The following is a 25,621-nucleotide window of genomic DNA, read 5'->3' on the forward strand; positions in this document are numbered from 1 at the left end:
TGTAAAAACACTTATATTAGCTCGGTCAGCTACCAAACCAACTACTGATATTACTCAAACTTGACTTTGCACTTGGACTTATAGGAGTGTGATACGACACTATGCGAATATATATAAGTAATAAAATTCATGGTGTACATGAATTTGATTCAAGTAATAAAATATAAAACAATGATATTGGTAAAATATAGTGATCACGTGATATATAATGATACAGTTTTTTCCAACTTCATCTCTTTAAGATACTATGCTACGGGAAATACTAATGTACTCTGATAATTGCATAGAATGAAGATTACATGATAAAAATCATATTTTTAACTGATAAAAAAAATTCATATATGAATTGATGAACATATATGTTTATGCTGATTGATTCGTTGATTTTTTATGCTAACTGTTACTATTTGATTCATTAATCCATATACTAACTCATATATAACTGCAGATATTGGTAAGTTAAAAGGTAACAGATTGATTATAGCTACTGATTTGTTTTATATATATGTATATGGATTCTATAATTATGATTAATATATGTGCAACTTTAAATAGATTCCTATTGTGTACACGCAAAGATATATTTCGATTCCGTTATTTATGATCATTTATATATAGATTCCTAGTGCGTACACGAAAAAATATATTTTCGATTCTGTTATTTATGATATTTAATATATAGGATATCATGACGAGGGTTATACTACTTCACTTTTAACTAGCGTTCGAACAACGTTTCGTCATTACACGTTCCCAGACAACCACCTATAGCCAAATGAAACGGCCTATTTCACAGGGTTTTTAAAACAAGGGGAAAATTTGCTGGGTGGGTCCAAACGTTCTATTTTGCGCTCATACTTATTCTCTGCATCCTAAGCTACACGATTACGTTCGCGATGAATAAAAAAACATCCTAGCACGAGTCCTTCGCTAGCAAAGTAGAGTTGAATATCCTTTCGGGTCGTAATTTGTCTGAACCGTATGTCCTTTTGTAGTCGATTCCGACAGCCGCCGAGCATTCCGCATGAAACGAATTAAACGACGAGATACGGTTGTCGGTCGAAGAAGTCCATGAAATCCTTTCACATTGTAGCGGTTGTTCTTGACTGTAGTCGTCCGCTTGGCGACGAACGATTTTTTGAAGTTGCGATGTGAAACTCTCGTACTGAGGATACTGTAACAGGTTCCATTAATAGCCTGCAAGTGAAATTATACTTGTTCAACGGGCAAAGTAAATTCAGACGACCATCCAAATACAGGGAGGGGAGAGAGCCCATTAGACCAAGACTTAACCCACATGATTCGCTTGATATTTTGGAATTTCAAAAGAGTCCGCTGTACAAAACTTTATCCATGGCATTAACAATGATGAACCTATCCAGGTCTATGTAGGACTGTAAAAAATATCCATAATTAAAAAAAAAAAGAAAAAAAAAGATATTTAATACGAATCCCAAAGAAAATTCGATATTACTGGTAGTAACGTTTATAGACAAAGAAGTGTGAAAACGGAGCTATTTGTAAAGATTGGCCAGGCAACATAAGAGTCAAAGAGAAGATTAATCATGATTCTGTATTTCTCTATGCTAACTGAAATTAAGTTGTGATAATCTGATCCTATGTGCCCTAACAAAAGTTCATATTCAAGTTTCCCGCGCGCATCCTCTGAGGTTAATTTTAAAAAAAAAACTTATTAATAGGTAGGTGAGATGCAACGAAAAAAACCCCACCCTATGTAACTAATTTCTAAATAAACTTTGGGTTTTTCAAAAGAAAATGTGCCATTTTCCCATGATGTTTGACTTGATTGCAATAGGCTAATGTTGCAAGTAAATATATCCATATACATATCTTGATACTTCTAAATGTCTATGAGGTTCAGAAAAAATTAATCCATTTTGTTGTTATAGAAATCCTATTTGCTTATTTTGTTATTAATTTAGACACGTCTGCCTCGCCCATGAGATGTTCTGGCTAGGCATTCCTCTCTCCAGTCAATCTGCTTTTGCAAGCGCGAGATGAAGCCTTTGTGTAAGCAGATTATTGAGGTTAAAAAGGAACAAATACTGATACGGCAATGATGACGTCGTCACTTGGCAGGAGATTGCTCTCAGCCAGCTAAGAGTTACGTTACTTTGCTGTAATAAATAACGACTTTAGGATTAATTTTTATATCTTTTTTAAATACTCGACCCACACGAAAAGAATGTCTGAAAAAAAAAACAAATAAACAGTACCAAAATGAACAATATATTAGTTTCATGTTGGAATCTGCATAATTGTAATTAGTTAAATTAAATATTACTTATTCATATATGAAAAAGGTTTCCATACAAATTCTATATATATTATTGCCCTGTATAGATTCATATGGATTATTTCATAGATAACATTTTCACTTCTAGACTTCCTGACTTTTAAAATCTCTTTATTTTTTTTATTTATTTATTATTTATTTATTATTATTATTAATTTTTTTTTTTTTCATTGACTACGAATATAAATCACCGGGACAGACAATATGTCAGTAGGTTTTGGTATGTTGTTTTTGAACGTTTTAGCTTATTTTGTCCATTACTAAGCGTTAAGTTAGAGTTCAAATCTTTACGGCATATATTTTGGATATTTAATTATCTATGGTTACGTTTTGCTTATTGATTTTATCGTGATTTCCTTTTTTATTTATAATTTGTAACCCTCCGACTTGTACGGAGTGTCTTATATTGACTCCACTTGTATCCATATTTATTTTATTTTTTTTATATTTATTTATTTATATTTTTTTATATATATTTGATAAATTAATGTTGGCTTGAATATGTGGAAAAGTGTTCTAGCGGCCGTACCGTATAGGCTACTGCGGTATCTTTTTACAGATAACGAGATATGAATGATAAAGGTATTTAAAACCGCGAGAACCGCTATAATCCAGTTGATCCAATATCACGAGTTGTACTCGTAAGACATTGCACTTTTTTATTTATCCTCTTATTCTACCAAAACCGAATGACTCTGGGGTGATAAAAATATATATTGGTTTTCTTAAATGGATAGGAATTCACACAACGCGTTATGGAGATTATTATTGATTTTCACCCCACCCGAGTCCATTATCATGTGTTGAATTCCATGTTTACCTGATTTAGGCACTCATAAAATATTCCTAATGCACTCAATTGCGGTGTTTGTTTTTTTAGTCTTGCTATTACTTCGATATAACGCAAGGAACTATTAACACTAAGAAGTGTCATTCCCTCTGTCACTCATAATTCTGTTTTAATAATTTTACGTATTTTTCTTTCAAGGATTGATTTGGCACAGGATAGGCCCTTAACTGACAGGGTTGTCTTAGTGTGTCCCTTGTTTTCATGACACGTGTTACAAATCAGTTTGTGCTTTTTATATCTGTAAGCATTGTAGGCCAGTAAACAGTGATTTGGCTTTCTGTGACATAGAGGGACCCTGGATGACGGAAAGCAACCAGTTTATGAGATTGGTATGAAAGAGATTTATTACTACTACCTGGTCGTTAGTCCTCTGCTGTGTTCTTCGGGTTTTCCTCGTCACGGACCTACATATAATATTACATTTGATTACATTATTCTGATACACATACTTCAATATACTTTTGCTTAGGGTTTCTGCTCGAAGTGTTTATTGTTTTTGCTTAGCCGCTGACCCTTGTTTCTGTTCGAAGTGTTATGTTTGGTGTTTTATTGCTGCTGACTCGGTTTTCCGTTCGAAGTGTTTATTGTTTTGGTTTATGTCTGTTGACTCTTGCTTTGTTCAGTTTGTAACAGTTCTGCGCTCCAAACCCAGATATCAATGCTCGCGATCTCTTGGGTTAAGGAATTTTTTGTTGTGATACGGTTTTTAACAATAGGCACGGATGGTGTTTTCATATCTTTTAGTCCAATTAATGGTTCTTTGCTGTATGGTGCGGGATTGCGGGATAATGCGTCAGCTATGATAATTGCTTTCCAGGTAGATACTTTTCCCTTTTTTTTTTTTTGATCTTGGGCCCCCTCCAAAGACCTGAATGATCATTTGTCACCGAGTTCCTTTTGGACTGTGAATTTAAAAGCCTTTGAAAAACTCGGTAAAGACTCATGTTCAGTGAGGACTTTATCAGGATAGACCATAGATTATGAACTTAACAAATTTACTAGTGAGTTAAAGATCCTATCCCTTCCTTGCCTATTACTGCATATTTACTTTCAAAGGCTTTGGTTTACGTGAAAAAAAATAAAAAACTATAGGAAAGAACTGTTTAGTCATATTGCTGAAAGTAGTATCCCTCTCTTACCCCTTGGTCTGAGCTCTGTTGCAATAAAAAAAAAATTCCTTATTTAAATTGGGGGATTTTTTTAAGTTAGGTGAGCTGCATTATTCCGCTTTTAGGATATCTAACGCCTTTTGTTTGATGCTTTTTAGACCATAATAAAAATCTAACGCTCTTCTTCGTAAGATCTGTTAAAGGAGCTGTCATATTGAAGAGTTACATATTTACATACGATTGTAATCCCACTACAGCGCAAAAGTGCTGTATCCCCCTTTTACGTTAATAGGTACCGGAAAGTTACGATTAGCCGACACCTTACCATGGACTACTTTAGACCTTGACTAGACACATAAAACCTAGATAAACATGTTCGGTTTTTAAAAAACTCACATTTAGATATTTTACTCTGAGTTATTGTCTTTGCTCTGTAGCACTAGCTCTAGTTTATGTGAATGTACTTCTAAGGTATTAGAAAAGATTACAAGATCATCCATATAGCATGTAGTTATCCCCTAAAAGTCTCCCCAAACACTATATTGTAATTGGGCGCAAACGTAAGCAGGAGGAATACGTAAAAAAAAAAAAAAAATTGATAATGTCCCCCTGAGTGTGCGAAAACGGTGTATGAGGTACAAATCACTTTAGGTAATGGTATCTGTAAAAGCCTTTAGTAAGTCCAAGTTGGTGAAAAAAAAAAAATTTATTCTAACCTAACAGAGATAAGATGTCGGTACATCGCACTGGAACTATCGGGAGTCGTTTCCTTGGTTTTAAGCGACAGAAGTCTAACGCAGATACGCAAGTCCGATCTTTTATGACATGACGTTGAGGGAAAAAATTATATGGGCTTATTTTGATTTCCTAATGGCTCCTATTACTACAGTTTTTCAACTTCGTCATTTATCTCTATTTTGAAATTTCATTGAGAGTCTACACGAAGGTACGTATATAGCTTTATGTTTGTCCTTAGACGTCGATTTTGTGTTAAATTTCATCTTTTTGTTTTTTCCCAGAGATCACTCGTAGTGGAGAACTTCCTGTATTCAGATAAAAAGATTTTTTTCAAGAAAAAAAAAAAAAAAAATTTCTGCTGATCACCTCTGCTTGAATGACTTTACGGATATTACTTTAGATAGATTAACAGAGAGATTCATCCACGACTGATTGGGCGGGATTAAGTTTTAGCAACAATAAAAAATGCGATATTATAACTTCCGTATCCACGATATGTTATACGTTGTGGATCACTAGATTAACTTGTTGCTGTGTCACCGTGGTCTAGGGCTTTGTTCGCGGAAATCGTTATATTTCAGAGTCGGGAAGGATTAAAATTTCATTTCCCAGCAAGTCTTTTTACACGCACTAAGACATTCGAGGGTGATGCTTCTCGAGATTTTGCGTGCAAAGTGCTCTGCGGTGTGGGAGAATTCTGTTTGGGTCTTTTTGAACAATGTTACGATTTTATGAGACAAATGTATAGTTCCTCTATATAAGTTATTATTTGATTAACTGTCTCTTTTGTTCAACGGATTTCAATATGTTTTAAGGTTTATAGGATTTTCATTTGATAAACACGCTATTTTGCAGGATGTAAGATAATATTTTGTATACCCCCTAGATGAATCTTACACTTACCTAGATACGATCAATGTTTTTTATAACTATAGAGGTATCTGTAAAACGCGTCGCTTATCCGGACTTCTCATTAGGGAAGTTCGAACAACAGACGGTAGTCCGTAAATACAGGATATTTACGTTTACTAAGGAATAAAACAAGATATTCTAATTTTTACGGCGCGTAACAGTTGGGCTTTATCCCCCACACTACTATAATAACTTACGTATTAAAAAAAACGAAAACCTGCTCTGATTACTTTATACGGTCGTGTGTTTCATGGGAAAAACCCTTTTTAATTTATTCAAAAGATATTGGCATTTATGAACAACATCGCTTTTTCCCCACTCTGCTAGAGTCGCTATGGTGGGTAATTTTGCTATGCTTTGAACACTTCGGCAGCTTTGACTGACCTTGACCGCTTGACCTAGGTGACACGTCACCGAGTTTGCTTGTTAGATTCTGACGGGCTCTGTTTCTATTTCTTTTTGTAATAATTAGGATCCTTCTCTTTATTACCATCGGCAACGTATTGTGTGTTTTTAGCATTATGTTGCTGGTTACGTATAAAGCAATGAATGACGAACTATTAGGAATTGAGCGATTACTAATAAGACAGTTATCATTTACTGCATTCAATATAACTGTTTTGTTACTTCATTCTTTGGCTAAAATTTGAAATAGTGAGGGATCCTGGTCAGCGCATTTAGCCTATGAAAGTTTTTTACAGACATGTTATTCCTTGCAATCCAGCCATAAATTTTAAAAGTTTAAGTTGAGTCATTGAGGTTCGATATTTTATATAACTCAAAAAACTCAAGGCTAAAACTGCGATCGGGGACTTTTGCAAGGAGCATTATTGTCATGACCCGAAATAGTGTTACATCTAATTTATCTAGATTTGTACGGGTGTTCCACTTGTTTTTGTGTGTTTTCTAATCACTACGGTGCCCTAAACGACCCTATCCATGCATCTGTAAATAAATACAGAGTTCCACTGCGTAACGCAATATTCACTGTTTAATATGATTTGTTACGTAAGGGATTAATAATCACCCAAAAATGATAAAATTAAACATAGTATATGATTATGATATTTCAGTAGAACTTCTGAAATACAGACACTCAAAGATAAAAACTCGCAGTAGCGAAATCTCAATGATGTATAGATAATTTCTGAAAAAAGTAAGATAAGAATGTCTCGTAACTTCAGCCACAGGAATAACGAAATTCGACCTGCAAAGGAACACTAAAGTTACTCCAAATGAATAAACCAAAATTGTACTTATCTTGCTTTTGTGGAAGTCACGGTGCTCCGATAAAGACACACGGCCTTGGTCCTCCTTCTCTATTTAGCGATGCCTGGTTTTGGCTTGAGTTTCCCCCGTGCGCGTTTGTTTCGATGATTCGAGCCCTTTGAAAGATCCGATGCTGCAGACGCGTTCGTTTGTTTCCTGAAGTGCCGGAAAACGCTCACTACGATGTTTTCTGATGATTCTAATGAGAGACGAAGCTTGCGTTGCCGTAGGAAAAAAAGACACGTCGGTTTTGTTTTTGCTTAAGTTATTCACTAAACGATGATACTAAGTTGCTAGGAAGAATCTCTTGCTTTTTCGTCGTCGGTGAGAGTTCTTGTTTGTTTTCTGAAGTCGCATCTAAACGATGATACTATGTTGCGTTGAAGAATCTGCTGCTTTCGTCGTCGTTTGAAGAGTTCTTATATGATGCTTCATTATTCTGATTTTTCTCGACAGTTGTAGAGTTCTTCCTGGGTCCACTGCCACCAATATTAGGGCTTGTGCCTTGTATGATAGGCGCCCTATGAGGTAATGTTTAGACTTGCGATAATTTTACGCTAAGTCGGTTGGTATTGTCTTCCATATTCTGGGAGTGACTTGGTTTGTAGATCACTTACGAAGTCGGTATTATCTTCTTGGTTACGACGATGATGTGTTAAACTCATGGTGAGGAGGTTCTTGTAGAAACACGAAGTATAAAAAATAGATATATTCTTCTGAAGTTTACATGCTGAAGATCAGAATATGATTGTACAAGTTTTCTAATAACGATAGCTTGATCGCTTCTGCAATGATTGATGGCTACTGTGTTCTCTCTACATGATAAAAGCTTAGGTAAAGAGATACGGTCTTCTAATGACGATAGCTAACTCTGTTCTGCCCGTTCTACATCTCTGTTACAAGTTATGAAGGAAGCAGATAGTAGCTCGAACATATGAACATACTATCAGATGACATAGTTACATACGAACACACAATCAAAATGAGACACGCTACAGATCACGTAGGCTGTTTGAATTATAGGTCGGGTAGTTGTCTCAAGCAGGGAGCTTGGACTAATGTTTATAAACAATTGAATGACTACAGGTGACGGCATGTTATCTTAGCCTACTTTGTTGTATACGTCATCTTTAGCGTCTCTAGTCTGATCACATTCCTGCAACCAATCTTTTATATATATGGACTAACATTCCATATTTTTATTATGTAAACACTTACTATATATATATATATATATATATATATATATATATATATATATATATATATATATATATATATATATATATATATATATATATATTATATATATATATATATATATATATATATAAACGTATTTATATATATATAATATATATATATATATATATATATATATATGATATATATATATATATATATATATATATATCTATATATATATATATATATATATATATATATATATATATATATCTCTATACTATATATATCTATCTATATATATATATATATATATATATATATATATATAATATCTATCTATATATATCTATATATATACACATATACCATATATCTATATCTATATCTATCTATAGTCTATATATATATCTATATATATATATATATATATATGTGTGTGTGTGTGTGGGTTCAGAGTATGTCAGCTAAATGTTGGGTCCATGACTGGGAGAGGTAGAGATTGGCTGACTTGATTGAGAAAAGAAAGTAGATGTTGTTTGTGTGCAAGAAACGCGGTGGAAAGGAAATAAAGCTAAAGAGTTGGGAGATGGATATAAGCTATATTATAGTGGAGCAAATAAACAAGGTAGAAATGGAGTTGGCATAGTACTGTCTAGTGAACTAAAGAACTCGGTAATAGAAGTGCATAGAAAGAATGACCGTATCATCAGATTGAAGATATGTTATGGAGGAGAGATTCTGAATATTATAAGCGCATATGCACCACAAGTTGGTTGCACAGAAGAAGAGGGAAAGGGAAATTTCTGGAGAGACATGGATGGAATAATGCAAGAACTGGAAGAGCATGAGAGGGTGATAGTTGGGGCAGATTTGAATGGCCATGTCGGAAGTGAAAATGAGGCGATTGGGCGGGTGCATGGGGGCCATGGAATTGGGAGAGAAACCCAGAAGGAGAGAGTGTAGTGGACTTTGCTGTGTCATTCGACATGGCAATAGTAAACACATTTTGAGAAGAAAAGGGAACACCTAATAACATATAGGAGTGGGGGAAGATTCTCCCAGATAGACTATTTCTTGTATAAAAGGATAAATCTGGTGGAGGTCAAGAACTGCAAAGTTTTCCAGGCGACCATGTAGCCCCCCAAACACAGGCTGCTATGTATGGACTTGAAGTTGAAAGGGAAGAAAAACCAAAGCTGAAGGGATGGAAATTAAATGGTAACTAATTACAGAAGAGGGGATAAGAAAGAGAGAGGTTAAGAGGAGGGTTTTGAGGATTTGATATAGAATTGAAGATGTTTCAATAATGTGGGCCCGAAATGCAGCATTAATAAGAAGGCATGGAAAGGAGCTGCTATGAGAGACATCTGATCTTATGGGAAGAAGAAGGGATAGTTGTGGTGTGATGAAGACATTGAGAAGTAGTAAAAGATAAGAATGGAGGCAAAGAAAGATGGGAAGAGTCACAGTCATGGAAGACAGAAATAGGTACAATAGAAAAACAAGGTGGTGAAAAAGGTGGTAGCCCCAGCTAAGCAAAGTCCGTATGATGATGTTATAATGAGCTGGGGACAAGGGAATGATTAAAGAAGATGATGAAGCTATCAAAGGCTAGAAATAGGAGCACCAAGGATATAACACACTCAAACAATAAAGAATCAGAGGTGTAGTGCTTAGAAAGGAGGAGAATTGTGAAGAGATGGAAGAAATTTCGAACAGTTGGTTAATGAAGAAAATAATAGACTAATAAGGAGGATGGGGCTAAGTGAACATTGGGCATGGTAATTGAGGATCTTTCTAGGCAAGAGGTACTAAAGCACTGAAGAAGATGAAGAATGGGAGGCAACCGACCAGACATGATCCCTGTGGAGGCCTGGAAGCTTAGAATGAATGAGTGGATATACTGTATCGATCTTATGATAAAGACTTGAACAGGAAAAGATACCAAATGAGTGGCTTGGGAGTATATTGTCCCGATTTTTAAGGGAAAGGCGAGTCCAAGAGTTGGTAAGTATAGGGGCATTAAATTGATTCGCCACACCTTTGAAGATACTGAAAGGATGATATATGCTAGACTGGAGAAGAAGTACAAATATGGAAAAGAGCAGATGGGATTTATGAAGGGAAGGGGAACAACAGATGTATATTTTTGTCTGAGGGCAACTAATGGAGAATTCGGGGAAAGACAAAGGGACCTACATATGGTATTCATTGACCTTTGAAAAGGCTTATAAACAGAGTCCCGAGACAAGAGGTATGGAGAGTCTGAGGGAGAAGATGGATGCCGAGAAGTATGTGCGGATTGAACAAGAGATGTACCGAATGTATTTACCATAGTGAGTAGCAGTGTTGGGGAGACATGAAGGTTTTGAGGTGAGAGTAGATTACACAGGGGTCGGCTCTGAGCCCATTTATCTTTTAACATAGTGATTAGTTTATGATAGACGAAGTAAGGGATACGTACATGGACATAGTGTAATGCGATGATAATTGTTTCTGTGTGCAGAGAGCATGGAAGATCTGGAAGTGAAATTGGAAAGATGGAGACAAGTACTGAGGACAGAGGAATGAAATAAGTAGTCCAGACGAATATATGTGTACCACCACTGAGGGTGATGATAGAGAACGTTTCAGCATTGGTGGAGAGCAATAAGGAGAGTTGATAGAGTTTAATTTTTGGTGATCTTTTGTGATTAAACTGCTGGAGGAGTATGGAAGAAGATTAAAACATTAAACCTCGGTACAGGCAGGCTGGAACACCTGGAGAAGGCGCTCGGGAGTTTCTTTGTGACAAAAGAGTGCCGCTTATGTTTAAAGGAAAATTTCACAAGACGGTGGTAAGAACAGCAATGCTGTATGGTACGAAAACCAAGCATGAGAAAAGCAGAGCAGAAGAAGATGGATGTGGCAGAAATGAGAATGCTTATTGGATGTCTGGGGTAACAAGAAGTGATAGGATCATAAATGACTACATAAGGGGGGCTCCGCCAACTACGGTGGTGAAGTTCAAAGAAGGCGGAGGGGAGGCTAGATGGTAATGGAACACCGTGTTGAGGAGAGATGAGGACCCACGCTGGGAGACATATACTATGGAGTGGAGGTGGCAAGGAAAAGAAGAGAGGGAGACCAAGAAAGAGAATGGAAGGACTGTGTGAGAGGAGATTTACATGAAAGGAATTGATGAAAGCAGGAAGCGCAAGATGAAATAGATGGAAACAGCTCATCCGAACGCGACCCCATATAAAAATGGGAAAAAGCTGGAAGAAAGAAGAAGAAGAAGGAAGGAAGAAGAGGATTGTGTGTGTTTTGTGTGTGTGTGTGTAAATGTGCGTTCAGACATTGCAGCTGATACCCACTGCCTCCCTACGATGCACATCAAATTAAAATCTTCTAGGTTAAAAACTGACCATTATTATTAACATAAATCTATTAACTGCAGAGCATGGATAATGCTATGCTTCAATTGATAGTCCGCTTAAGTTTCTAAGTGGTGATCAACCCATGAAACTCAAACCTTCAAACGAAGTTTGCATGATAGTGATCCTACTCATCCAAGCAAAATAATATAGAAATTCTATATCTCACCGCTCTCGTCTTTCCAAACCAAGTATCTAAACCTGAAATGGTAGAAACTGCCAAAGGAAAGTATATCTCGGGATAGCAAGGCGAATGCATAGAGATAAGCAAATATCTTCTTGCCAGGTTGGTCCTATCCCAACAGCGCACGGGGGAGTTGTAACATCATGACGATCCACTTTTTGTTTTCTAAGAAAGCGATATTCACTGATAAGACCCTCCTAATGTATTGACGGACATTCCTTTGCTCCCGAGAGGACTTTTTTTCCCCCTTACTTAAACGCTGGCTGAATCTCACGCGCATCCGCACAATGACTCCCAAGTTCACCTTTTATTCGAGGGTGCGAGATGCAATGGAGCAAGCGTGAAGATCGGGAAAAATGAATAATAAGTCAACCCCCTGGGCTTTATTTGGCGTCAGTGCAACCTCCGCGGTGCACTGTGGGCTTACTTAAGATTCTTTGCAGACCCGCCGTCCCCCAAACTGCCAACACTTTCATACATTTTACTGTAACTCCCATTTACATCTCTTCCATCTCGCTTTCCACCTTTTCTTGTCAATTGGTTCCTCTTAAGAGGTTTCCCTCTTTCTACATCTTTCAAATCTTTTTATTCTAAATTTCATTTGACCGTTAAATCACTCACATTGCGGTCCCAGTGCTTGGCCTTTGGCCTAATTTTAAAATCATTACATTCCTTAATATGTCAGTGATTTCGTTAATAAAATGTTCTACTACGTAGAAATGGAAGAAAATTTAGACCGTGCCTTAGATTAGGCAAATAAGGGTTTAGCTGGTGCAAATTTTGGTCTCCATTATACGATTAGTTCCTGAACCAGTTCCTAATCTGTATACACAGCAGATATAACCACACCATGTCAATCGTAATTAGTTTAGTTGCAATCCTCTGCAATAAGTTTACATGGTTAAATCAAAGTCCTTTTTTTTACTAGATTTTTCTTTACTCTATCAGTTAATTATTAGTTACATCCAATTCTCATGATCTGAAAGCATCGACAATTAATTTTTCTCTAACAAATCATTTTACAAATAAAAATCTTCAAAATACTAAAACTTTAAACTCATATTTAGTAGAAAACTCCTAATTCTGTGTTGATGCAATGTGAAAAAGGTACAGCCTAATTCCAAATTAAATGGGAACTCAATAGGTCAAACTTTAGCTAAGGACCTTATACTCAATTCTAATTCATACTGGTATTTCTCCCTTCAAAATATCTTAGGAAACTCTTCATTTTAATGACATTACTTTAGGTCATGGAATTACACTCTTCCCCAGTAACTCAAGTTCTATACTTCTAATGGCTGTACTGTACTATCCCGATTGTTCAGTCTCACAACTACTGCATTTTATATAACCTCCATGCCTTTTTAACTGCTTGTCTTCCTCGCACGTCTTTTAAGGTTACACTTCAACTTGAAGCTGTATCCGAGTGGGTAATAAATGAAAAATTTCCAAATTCAAGTTCATATCTTTTTTTTCAGCAATAACGTACCAATAAGCCATTACTATTTATACACAACATGTAAGTCTACTTTAGCTCAATGCATACATATAGCTGTCGAATTGTCAGATAGTTTTTTTAAGTATTTATTGCTTTTTTTAAGCCTGAAACATACAATATGTAATCTTGGTCACATGTACTACTTATATACTTGTATTTTCTAATGGCCATACTGATCTCTACAATAGTCACTTCCCCGCCTATATTTATATATATATTATATATATATATATATATATTATATATATATATAGATTACTATATATAAGATATAGATATATACATATAAAATATATATATATATATATATATATATATATATATATATATATTATATATATTTTAGATATAGATATATTATATATAGATATAATATTATATCTATATATATATAATATAGTATATATATATATATATATAATATATTTATATATATATATCTATATATATATATATATTGATATATATATTATATATATATATATTATATATTATATATATATAGTATATTTATATATATTTATATATATATATATATATATATATTTTTATATATATATATATATATATATATATATATATATAGATATATATTAGATTATATATATATATATTTCATAAGCCTTTTCACCAAAATACTCTTCGAAGTGGCAGGATCTGAACCGACTTAATTAAAGGTTTGAACGAGGTCGGCTACTTCTAGGATCACTTTAGTATTCAGGATGTGAGTGTATTATATGTGTTGCTGAATTGATACTGAATTGAATAAGTAGAGTTTAGGCCAAAGGCCAGCGCTGGACCTACGGGGTCATTTCAGCGCTGAAACGGAAAATTAACAGTAAAAAAGTTTAAAGTGTACAAGAGGAAAACCCTCTCAGTTGCACTATGAATTCAACTGTTATGAGAGGGTGGAAAGTGAGATGGAAGAGAGAGAATATGAATGGAGTATAGTTTAAAGCAATGAAAGAGGTAGCACTTGGGGCCGATGGATGCTGCAAGAACCTTAAGTAATACCTACAGTGTACCGTATGAGGTGGACTGGACGGCACTAACCCCTACGCGGATGCGTGTTACTGGAACTATCACCTTTATACACGGCAGAGACATGATATAAACAATGCAAACATAAACGATGACAAGGTGACCTGATAAAACGAAACCAAGGAATATGTTTCTTCCTATCGTGACCAATCATATCTCGATAAATTGAAAGCGAGCTCGAAAAATCAGAGATGAGAATATACGAATTCCATTATCAGCTTATCTGTCATGCGAAATTGCCATAAAACTCTTTCTCTCGCCGATATAAAAGTATCCCTGAAGCAGTTTTTCCAATTAAGAAAAAAAAAAAAAACTTTAACGCTACTATTATGAGTTTGACAACTCACCCACAATTAAATTGCTGGAGGTCATTACAATCTAGACGATTAATGGAAAGTTCTTCCATCTATATTGATCATAGTCCTATTAGGCCCATTTATCTGTCTTTCGATATGATTTCATGAAATTATCTAAATATTACCTGTTCATCTAGGCGTTGTTCCGAAATAGATACAAACTAGTTTACTTGTTTTCTTTCCGAATCTTCAAGTAAGTAGTTGAATATTTAAGAATTTTGTCCAAGCCTACAAATTAGAATATTTAATTCTTCGAAAATGTTCCTCTAGGTCTTGTTTCTAGTGAACAGAGTATCTATTAACAGTTAAATTAGAATCTCCAAAACATAACGTTAACCTGTGTTTCCGGATATTCTTAAGCTCATAAAGTTTTTTATTTCATTTGTGAGATTTTAAAATATTTTTTTCATCTGAATATGAAGATTTTAAACACTTTTTATTTATTTTAATTATGAAGATTTCAATATTACTTTCATTCAGATGAAAAAATGTACTGAGAGTTGAGAGTAACGAAGTGTCAGATTCCAAAAAGAAGGGAGACCAGAATTAAACGAAGTAAAATAAATAACAAGTAATCATAAAGAGAACTGGAGGGAATGCAATTGAAGAAAACATACAATGAAGGAAAGATGCGAAGGGAACAAAGGAAAGGCAAAGTTAAGAAATTTCGAGACAAGGGGAATTGGTGCAAGAGGAAGAGAAGCAGACTGAAAGAAACCAACAATAAAGTGCAGAGGAACTGGGGGGGGGGGGAATGAAATTATGACAAAAAGTTCCATAACATCCTTATAGGATAGCGCTCGTATGGGTTCAAAATATTTAATGGATGTGTTAATATCTATATAATCTATATATAATATATATTATATATATATATATATATATATATTATATATATATAATGATTATATAAGATATATATATACATATATGATATAGATATAGATATATATATATATCTATATATATATATATATATATATTATACTATATATATATATATATATATATATATAATGATATATATATGATCATATATATATAGATATGATTAGCTATAGATATATATCATCTATATATATATATAATATATATGATATATATATATATATAATATATACTTATATCTATAGCTATATCTATATCTATATATATATATCTATATATATCTAATATATATATATATTATATTATATATATATATATATATATCTATATAAGATATATATAGATATAGATATATATATATATATCTATATATATACTCATAAATACTATATAATATCTCTCGATCTCTCTATATATAATATATATCTATCGCTCTATATATATTATATATCTAGACTTATATATATATCTATATATATATGTATCCCCCCCTTATTCCGCTAACTACCAAACTGGGAACTCTACCTGTTGCCAACGGTGCCCTGTCTGTAAGATGTCACGAGGCTATAAGACTGGCGTACATATAAAAATACTATTTAATTTCCAAGGAATTGTTATAACAAAGAACAAAAATGATTAACAAGTCATAATGGCATAAACAACCCCAATCTACCCGATAAAAACCAGTAAGATAACTTGACCCTCCTGACTAAGGTTTTACACTCTCAAACCCCAAAAATCCCTATTGGGTCTAGCTTCGTTAGGTTAGAGCATCCGTTTTTCTAATAACTATGGAATCGACAATCTGTAATAAAGATAATATGTATAAAACAACATATCCCCCACATCACTCTTTTCAAAGTGTTTACGCAAAGAGCAGTATTTTCACACTTCTCTCATCTTTTCCAAAAGGTAACAGTTTTCTAGTTTTTATAAAATGTTCCTAACCTTTTCGATGGGCTTTTTCTCCCGACAGTTGAGCAAGCACTGCGTTAGTCGTCTTTTGCACAAAGAAATGCGGTCTTTCCCACAAGTACCCTGAAACCAGTAGGGGCCGTGTAATACGCGTACAAACGAATGCACATGCTGCAAACGGGGAACGACCTCCGAGACAAGTTTGCTTGTTCAGCAAATACCTTTTCTCCAATGTGAACTTTTCAGCGTACAACCACCTTGTCTCTAGGGCAATTGGAGCTATGTTCTTTATTATTATTAAAACACTTTAAACTATTATTAGCATTCCCCTCTTTTCAAACCTCTAGAGGAGCTCGGCTACCCCTGCTGAGCTCCCGCCTAGCACTAGATACACAGCGTCTTACATGTATATAAAACCGAGGCTGGTTCAAAAAAGAAAATAATGCACTCCCGTCGCCCACCTATCGACACTAATGCCCATGTATCATGTATCACATCACCCTTTAGAGCCACCTCCGTGCCGGACCTTGGCTTCGTCTAATCATAAAAGTTTAAGGACTCCAAGTACACAAATGGCGTCGTATACGCCTAAACAATGAATCATTACTATTTTTATAGTATACGGTCATCGAAAAAAAAAAAGGTTCATCTTCACGCACTATCTCCGAGTGGCGGGACTGTAACGGACTCCATACTGTAGGCGGGATTCAAATCGCCTTAGGCTTCCGTGTAGGTGTCCGGTGAAACACTTTATCTACGGTTGTAGACACCCGACTAGTACCATGAGAAGTCCTGTAAGAATCCTGCAGGAACTGTCAAACAGCTGGGATCCCTGTAGAACGAGCAATTGTGTCGCGCCGCATGTCAGTACTTAACCCAACTCGAAACAACTCAGCCCCTCCATTATTCATCGTCTGCGACCCTCGTGAGTGTAAATCCAACACCCTCCCCTCCCGTTCGCGAAACTGAAGATTCGACGTTTTTATACTGAATAAACGTGTTTCACCCACCCCCTTATTCTACTTGCAAGTTCTACTCGCACCCGCCTCATCGATACTGTAGACTCCTGTTTTCCCGAAATTATATCGAAGACATTCATCCTTTGTCAAAGGCAGTCCACAAAAATGCCCTTCGTGTGTAACCTTGACTCACCCTCTGTACTGTAGACGAAGTCGTCTCCCTTGCCATCCTCACGTAGATTGGAATTCCTCCAAAGTCATTTGTGTTTTCCGTATTTAGAAAGGTCTACGGGTCATAAAGAATAAAGTCTTGTTTTACACCCACAAATTCGTCACTATTATATAGTTTCAATCTACTATCAATATTAAAAAAGAAAAATTCCTCGCTAAACCAAATATCTTTACCTACTGATTCTCTCATGATCCATATCTTGACAACACACTATCAAAAGAGAACCCATAAAGTCTAAACAGCAAAACCCCCTTATGGTTTATATAACTAGCCTCCATAAAATATAGATGCCGAACACCCCTATCTATCCAACCCACAATACCCTGACACATATTATATCTTCTATCTAAAAAGATAATGCGTAATTTTAGAGCTTAACCCCATCATTGCACACATCTCGCGTAAGAAAAGAAAAAGAAGAAAATAACTAATAAAAAATAAGATATTACAACCGATAGGTAAGTGAACTTTCCCCCTCCCCTTACACAGCGCACATAAGAGAAAAGAATAGAAACTATCCATTTGTTTATCTCTCTCGGAACCGACGTTTAGAAAAAAAAAAAAAAACATATATAGATTCAACATCTTTCCCAAATGGGAATGTGTACCGTACAGAATCTGCTAGGCAGCAACCCTATCGACAGAAAAAAATCCCCTTACATTACACGTTTCTCGTGAAATGTCATAATCAGCATCTCCGAAAAACCGTGCAAATCCCGCGAGTAATCATTCCAATGAAGGTTCGCAACCGGCTCCCTTACAGCAACTTTTAGCAAAAAGAAACCGACCTATTTTACACGTCCGGTGCTTAGCATTGCAGCATATTCAGACTCTCCGCCGCTAGAAACTCTTGATCCAAAAAAAAAATGTTAGTACTGACTTCGTAAGCACACTACAAGCTCGCCCAGAAACCTCTCATTATACATAAACCATCTCTTAATAATAACACCACTCCGTAACATAAATAATGCCTCTATTTAATTACTGACCCCACCCTAAATGACATCCCCCGTTTCTTCTCACTAAAGCAAAAATTTGCCGAAACATATTAACCCAGAAGCTTACGCCAAAACGAGCCGCAGACTTACATATAATAGGAGGAAACAAACATTATGAAGGAAATAAAGGAGAAGGAAAAAAATGCGAAGCCAGTCTGTCATCAACTTACAAAAACAGATACAGGGAAAAAGAAAAGAAAATTATTGCAATTGCGGCGCGATCATATTTAATTGCCCCTACATTCTTTTCAATTTCGAGATATGTGTTAGCCTCGACTGACCTGTTCGTCATTTAAAACTACAACCTAGTTCCAATTTTCCTCTTCATGACTTTAAAAGGACCTTCACACACACTTATGGCCTAGTTTGTAATTTAACCTTATTTTCTCACGTTAAGTTTTAAAAATAACTTATCACCGACGATGCTCTTGGGATCAGATGATTTACTTACTCTTCTGAACCATATCTCTGTGGTGGGACCTCGAGATTACGGCTGAGACATGCGTGTCTCTCTCTCGCTGTGGATATCAGCGCTTCAATCCGTATCCTCGCCCCTGGTGAGGCGTATTTAACAATCAAATGTGCCTCGCGCTGGAATAACCAACAAGCTCAAAAGGGACATGTTAATTGAATCGCTAACCCATGGGTGTTAATGCTATGTCTACAACGTTAATAGTCCTGTCCCAATTTCTAATCATCCACCTACGGTTTTTCTGAGCGCTTCGAGCACTTTTCCTGTTTGCTCGTTCGCACACCCATTAGCCTCGGGTCTGTATATGGAATAATTGTTACTTTCTGGGGTATTCCCAAGAAGTTCAGCTAAACACTCTACGGTTTGTTCACAAATTACCTCCATGTCGTGTTAATATAACCTCGTTGAACCATATCTCAACTTACCATTGAAAAATGCTATGGCTACTTCTTCGTTCGGCCCGTTTTATTATGCTTAAGTGGGAAAATTTCTACGATCCTTTAAGTTCTCTATTATCACTAGCAAGTACTTGTTTCGCATATCTAGCTCCAAAAATTCCTAAAGACATCCATATGTATTCTCTGAAAAGGTCTACTCGGTATTAGGATGATCCTAATTTTGCATGACGTTGTCCTAGCAGGCTTACAGCGTTGCACACCGCACATTTCTTATGACAAATTTTCTCACATCTTTACCCATATTTTTCCAAATGTATTAGCCGAACCTCATCAAGTTTTTTTCTATTCCCAAGTAGGACTACCGACCTGCAATGATAAACTACATCTAAAACCACTGAATTAGGACTTTTCGAATTCGATCTGTGTCGTATCTCCTTTACTTTCACTGGTTCTCACTTATATTTTAATTTTCCTAACCAACAGATTTCCTTCTAACTCCATCCCCGAAAAAGGCAAGCTATAACGTTTTCTTGAATAATTCCCCCTCAGAAAATGCTTTCGCATCTGCTAAAAACCTCCGTCTTCATCTTGCTTAGCTCTATGAGAGGTTTCCCATTGTAAGGGCTTCGTTATGACCTGCTGCGCGACTTGGAAACCTTCTGCGTCATGAAAACTCCTGCCTGAGAGCATCAGCAACAACAGTAAATTGCCCTCTGCTATAAAGGTTGAGCTTTGCATCAAAATCTCTGATATTTGAAACCACGAGCTCTTTTGGGAGACAAATCGGTTTATTAAAAGATCGAGTAATGGTTTGTGGTCTGTAAGACTTCATTTATTCCCATCAGTAACCTTTTTAAAATGAAACTAAGCTCGACAACTATTGTCAAAGGCTTCTTTATCTATGGTGGGGCCAGGACTTCTCGGTGCTGCCTTTTGGTCCTGAACTTCCTGCTATAAAAGCTATAGAATAAATTTCCATCAAACTTTTGCATAAGGTTCCTTAAAATCTGGAAACTTTAAACCGGGGTGGGGATTCTTAGCGCATCTTTAGCTTTTTGAAAACATCTCCGCCTGTTGTTCCTTCCTTGAAATTGAACGTCTTCCCGCAACACAATCAGTTATGGGAGCTGCTATGTTAGAACACCCTTTTTATTACAACCTCCTGAGAAACCGGCGATACCCAGGACTGACTTAATCTCTTTCTTTGAATCTGGGTGTGCGAAATTCGCTATTGCTATTTGACTTTATCGTCATTTACTCTAACCCCTTCCTTAGATATGACGTGACCTAGAGTATGTGATCTGCTTTTCAAGAACGACATTGGCTATTTGATTTTCAACCCCGCTAATCTAAGAATCCTAGTACTTCTGTAAGCACTTCCGGGTTGCGCGATTCGTGTCAAGTATGCGATCAGGATGTCATCCATATACACAAAAAACTTTTTGCCCAATACCCGTGCAAAACCTGTGTTCACCAACCTGGTAAAAGTCATCGGACTGCCCGATAAACCGAAGGCATTCGCGTAAATTCATAGTGTCCCTTGGGCACTGAAAAGGCGGTATATTCCCTGCTACCTCTCGCTGAGAGGGACCTGTAGAAACACTTGCGCACCAAATCAATGAGCTATAATATTATGTCCCCCAATTTCGACAAAAAGATCTGGTATGCACGCGACTGTAGCGGTCAGGGATCGTTTTCTCATTTAACGTCTAAAATCGCGCATACCACGGACCGAACCTCTTTTCTAGGTACCGCTAACCAAGGAAAGTTGTAAGGAGACACCTGGGTCTAATGATTCCTTCTTCTTCCCAATCTTTAACTTCTTTCTCTACTGTTCTCTGATTTTGAAAGGTATTCGATATTCAGGAATATAAATAGGTTGTGAGTTGCTCTCCAAATTACCTTATGCTCTTAAACACATTTACTCAACCCCAATTTAATTTACTCTGCAAGGCTACCGTATCCCCAAATTCTGCCAAGAGCCCCTTATCGCTTCAACGTGTTTCTCTATAATTCCGCATTAGCCAAATGTTCACGTAAATGTTTGTTTCCTTGATTGTATTTCTGGCTCCCGAAGATACTCAGGTTTCCCCTCTACGTAGCCCAGAAACACTATCACATGCCAATCTGGAAGTCACTATATATGTGTTTTTTCTGGTATCTCCCTTTAGCGAAACTGTATCATTACAGTTTAACATCTCACCCACCGTCCCCATTCTTTGGATACCTGTTCACCATGGCGTGCTAACAACTCCTCTGAGCTTTTTCGCTGTTTTCAATAACACACACATCTGCGGGTTTTCTCATTCCTCAATTTAACTTTTACCGTAACCTTTGAACCTGGTATTCAACATAATTCTTCAATAAAACACCCTCTATATTTGTTGGGTAGTATCTCCCCTTTTCCACCAGCCCCATAAAAATTACCACCCTCAGTATTATACCTCAGCATTGTTTAGTATCAGAAATAACATCCATATTAGTATCATCACCAGTATTGTTTATTATCATGTTACCACTATACTCTGATAGAACCCCCGTATCACTCCCCAATCACCAACGTGTGTTTTACATTACCTTTCTCCATAACACTCGTATCACCGCCATTAATACACCCGATCCCTCTCCTCTTTCAATAACCTCCATGTCCTTCCATTCTATTCACTGGCATCATATGGTATGGATGTAGGCATTTTTCCCGATTGTTTATCCCATTAGCAACCCGCATGGGATCGAAATCTTGTCTTCTTCCTACAAGCAGGCATGACCCAACAAATTTTTACTAAGGCAATTCCTTTTTTTTTTTTCAATTTTTAACCAAAAAAGGTTTCTGTTAACACTCCTGTCACCGAGAGCAAACCTTATTTGTACACACCAGGGTGTTTTAATCTATGGGCTTGCACATCACAACACCGTCTCCGTAGAGGCTGCAAAGGGTAATTTGGAGTAACATGGATTGATTACAAATTATAGTCCATTAGATTTATTGATGCCCCGGTGTCTAATAAAAATTGGAATATCCCACATCCCCTACTGTTCCATAGACTATAGGCTTGGGCTCTGGGGGCGTCCCCCACGAGCACCAAAACGGCATGTACCAATCCACCGTACCCTTTTTTGTTGATCGGGCTTTCCCAAAAATTCGCCGATGCCCTTTGCCCTCTGTTTGACCTGCCTGGGAAGTTCTCCATTATAATTTACCAAACCTTGAGGTGCAGGCCCTCGCATCTCTCTGTATCTGAGATGGCCCAGACTGCCAATAATGCTCAGTACTTTTACACATTCCACATATTTAACCCTACACAATTTCTTTGGATGTCCTGGTTTATGGCAGTTGAAACACGCAACTGCGGTTGCTTTTGATCGATCAATCTTTTGGTTATACTCAACTTTACTTTTTGCACACCGAAAAGACGATGAGGATGAAAGTTCCGTGTCTCCTCTGTACTCTAATCCCTCGGCCTGTCCCGTAAAATTGGTGCTATCTACTTATCTACGGTGGACATTTAGATCTGTGTTTATCTAAATTTGGTATCAAGTAATTCTTTCGTCTGAGGTGGCTCAACCTTTTCAATCAAAGCTATCCACTATTGCATCGGTACCTCGTGTAAGAGCAGGAGGAAAAATGTCATTTTATGAACTTATTTTAGAGGGAGTATTATCTCCTGTAACCCATTAGATGTTTCAATTTCTACCAATCTGTCACTGCGTCAAAGCTTTGACTATGTTTCTATAAGGCTATTATTGCCTTTTCCGTGGTTATAAAGACCTCGAAGGTCCTCTCACCATATCCCCATGTTCCTTTGATCATATGCTGTTTTCAAAATGCGTGAGAGTCTTGTCTCAGTACTACTTTTTTTGTAGAATTGAAACTCCTTGACCTAATGACTGAGGTCTCCCCTTATGGAAATCTAGCAAGCTTCCGCCTCTCTGAATGCCTCTACATCGTCTACTATATTCTTTCCCGCTAAATAAGTTATTACTCCTTCTATGAACATATTTACAGGCTGTGACAATGCGCCATCCACAATCCCTTGAATGGGCTGACCCCTTAGCGTCGTCGGTTTTGCATCCCCATTTTTACTTGTTTTTCCCAGGCTGTTTTTCCACTACCTTCCCCGATCTCATAACATCAATGTATTTATATACACTAAACACAATCAAGAAAAAATCAACGAAAATTTTCTCACCCAATCATGGATAACAAAATGTAAGCGTACCCTCCCCATCCAAAATCAACCCACGAAAATGACATAACAAAAAAAATAATAATAAGGAATGGGATAGGAAAGAAAAAGAACTCCCCGCAAGGTGTTTTCCGAGCTAACTCGCCTCTCTCTCTCTCTCTCTCTCTCGTCTCTCTCTCTGTCAACGACTTGCGCAAAATCCCACTCAGGCAAGTTCGCCACCACAAACACAAGGAACATGAAATAAAAACAAGAACAAAAGTTAACGAAAATCCACAAAATATAAAGAGAAAAAAAAATACGAAAAAAAAAAAACACTCTAAATACACTTACGGCTCATATGACCGAAACCGAATTCACAGATACACCGCAAACATGCCTACGACTACGCGAAACACTTAATATGTCGAAAAACTAAACTTTTTTTTCCCCCGTTTTTTTTTTTTTTTTAAACACCTTTATTCTGTAATCTCAAGAAATCACTGACTTGCTTGGGAGGAGGATGACTGTCTGAGGAACGCTTTATTCCTCTGTCAAATCAGCAGTAATGACCCTGAGTTGCCTGTGACATGATAATAACCCCTTTTCTATCAAAATAAACATGAAACCGCCCTATTTTCTAACTGGTCACCAGTCCCTTCGGAGCATACTATCCTTGAAAATTATAAAAAACTTTACTCGCGGCCCACCACTGTATCCCCCGCCTTATTCCCTAAACTACACAAACTTTGTAACTCTTACCTGTTGCCACGTGCCCTGTCCTGTAAGATGTCACGAGGCTTATTAGACTGCGTAAATATAAAAAATAACTATTTATTTCCCAAAGCAATTAGTTATAACACAGAACAAATGATTACCAAGTCCATAATGGCATAACCCACCAAATCTACCATCAAGAAACAGTAGATACATTCTACCCTCCTGCCTAGGGTTACACTCTCAAACCCCAAAGAGTCATATTGTCTAGTCTTAGTCAGGTTAGAGAATCCCGTTTTCTAATCAACCATGGAATCGGACCCCTCTGTATAAGATAATATGTATAAAAAACATATCCCCCGCACATCACTCTTTTCCAAAGTATTTACGTAAAGAGAGTATTTTCACACTTCTCCTCTCTTTCCAAAAGGTACATTTTTCTAAGTTTTTTAGAATGTGTCCTAACCTTTCAGGGGGGGGGGGGGGGGGGTGGGCGTTTTCTCCTAACACTCTGAGCAACACTTTGCCGTTATCTCTTTTTGCACAAGAATGCGTCTTCCAACAAGTACCCTGAACCATTAGGCCTGTAATACGCGTAAAAATCGAATGCACATGCCTCGAAACGGGGAACGCCTCTGAACATTTGATTGTTCAGTCAAATACCTTTTTCTCTCCAATGTGAACTTCGCAGCGTACCATCCTGTCTCTAGGCGATAGAGCTATGTGACTTATTATATATAAAACACTTGTGTAAACTGAGTTGTGTGTTAGGCCATTCCCCTCTTTCACCTCTTAGACGTATTATATATATATATATATATATATATATATTATTATATATATATAGTATATATATTATATTAATATTATATATTTACATATATATATATATATATATATATTATAGATATATATATATATATATATATATATAATATAGATATTATAATATATATATATATATAGATATATATATATATTAATATATATATATATTA

The sequence above is a fragment of the Macrobrachium nipponense genome, chromosome 9, assembly GCF_015104395.2.
Source record: "Macrobrachium nipponense isolate FS-2020 chromosome 9, ASM1510439v2, whole genome shotgun sequence".
Classification (NCBI taxonomy): domain Eukaryota; kingdom Metazoa; phylum Arthropoda; class Malacostraca; order Decapoda; family Palaemonidae; genus Macrobrachium; species Macrobrachium nipponense.